The sequence below is a fragment of the Mizuhopecten yessoensis genome, unplaced genomic scaffold, assembly GCF_002113885.1.
Source record: "Mizuhopecten yessoensis strain PY_sf001 unplaced genomic scaffold, ASM211388v2 scaffold1147, whole genome shotgun sequence".
NCBI lineage: Eukaryota > Metazoa > Mollusca > Bivalvia > Pectinida > Pectinidae > Mizuhopecten > Mizuhopecten yessoensis.
Genome location: NW_018403901.1, coordinates 24,488 through 26,388, shown reverse-complemented (window position 1 = coordinate 26,388; position 1,901 = coordinate 24,488).

Below are 1,901 nucleotides of genomic sequence, written 5' to 3'. Positions count from 1 at the left end.
TAAACACGTTTTACTACATATATGTATCTCACATAGATACACCACACTGGCCACATATCCCTAGTCAAATATCGTCAAAAGCTAAAACGCTACACAGAGCCTAACAGTCCCGTATACAGGTAGTAGGTACACGTATGATTAGACACAAGCCTCCGAAACAAAACACACACGTATTTATACATATATGTTGAGGTGGGTAGATAGAACGCTGCAACGTCTTTGTTCCGACCTCAGGCGGGGAGTTTCGATCAATAGATCTGTTCGCCGATTCCACAGCGATCCCAACTCTTTTCTAAGGAAATAAATTAATTATCCCTTTCATTTTCCTCAAATATAATTCTGCTTCCATGAACTGTTTAAAGAATCATGCAATTAAGTCTTCTTGTCCCATCGGCGTGACTTAAGTTAAGTTGACGCAGGTATGAGGAGAAGGCCAGCTGTGCTTCTGGAATACTCACAAACATAATTATAAAAGTCAGAACAATGAACAGTTACAGACGAAAGCCAAGGACAAGTTTTATATGAACGAGAACATTGGTATTAAGGAAAGTTTTCCATTGTGTCCAAAGACTGGATACAGTTTCAAGAAAGGACGCCACAAATCAAGGTTAATTAGCACCTGCATGACACTAACCATTCACCAATAACACACAGTCCGGCGGAGGGGACTATGCACGGTGTCCCGTGTAGGAGGGTCCAACCTGCTCGTAAAAAATCCGTCTGTGTATTGTCAAAAGAGTAGACGCATTAACGCTGGCACAGTGGATAGGGCTAGATTAGATAACATTTTCAAGACGATCCGACGGACTTCCAAATATAGGAACAAAACAAAACACAAAATAGAGAAGGCTATAACTAAAGGACAGCCTGGACATGGTACGCCCTCCTCCTATATCCACGCCATATACGACATCATGATATGATACGACCAGTGACCTCCACATCTTTTTATAAAATAATAGTTCATGTAAAAACTGACAAAAGAAATTGTACCTAACGGAAGCAGAGGCGTTTCTCTACTGTCGGGCACAACCGGAAGTAAGAGACCCGAGGAACATAACAAATATAATATATAAACTTCCCTATAAGAACAAGAATATATACAATAATTTAAAAAAAAAAAAAAAAAAAAAAAAAAAATTTAAAAAAAAAAAAAAAAAAAAAAAAAAATATGTACATAGTATATACATTATTACAAACCATCTTGGTCAATTATTAACCTCCCCCAACGATACAAAAACACTAGTTAGGAACAACAGCCAAAGTTGCATCAACCGGGGCGACAAACTAATTCGGACCAAGGAGTCGTCTCAAAATTTCATCAAAATAGGATATAGAATAGACGACTCCTACCCACCCCTTGAGGGGAGGCAACTTCCCTCACGCCGACAGAACACCGACGTCCGTCAGTGATATGAAACCCGTAAGGGTGGATTCATGTAGGCGCAAAACTTTCAACCAACAACCAACCAAACAACCAACCAAGTGGGTAGAGTATACGAAGTTGCAATAACGAACTAAGATGCTATTGCCCAGACACGATTATTACAACCTTCATAGTTTTGAAAAGTGTAACTAACACTTTTGTGTAGAGAAGTCACGCGGACCCTTTATGTGTTTCCCAAAATAGATTACGACATTGACTATAACGAAACTCACCAGGTAACTATTGAAACAAAACGCGATGTGTATGAAAGGGTACATCGTTGCTGTTTATGTTAGGCTTGCATTCGTCATGTAAGATTCCAGTTTCTTGTTACGAAAGCCCATACTAGTCGGAAACAAGTAAAGACACATTACATTGTATCTGTGCCTCTCTTCAGCGACCTAAAAATACCTCATGTACAATGAATAATTACATTATTTTTTATGTTCTCTGAGTTAAAATCAGCTGCTTTCAT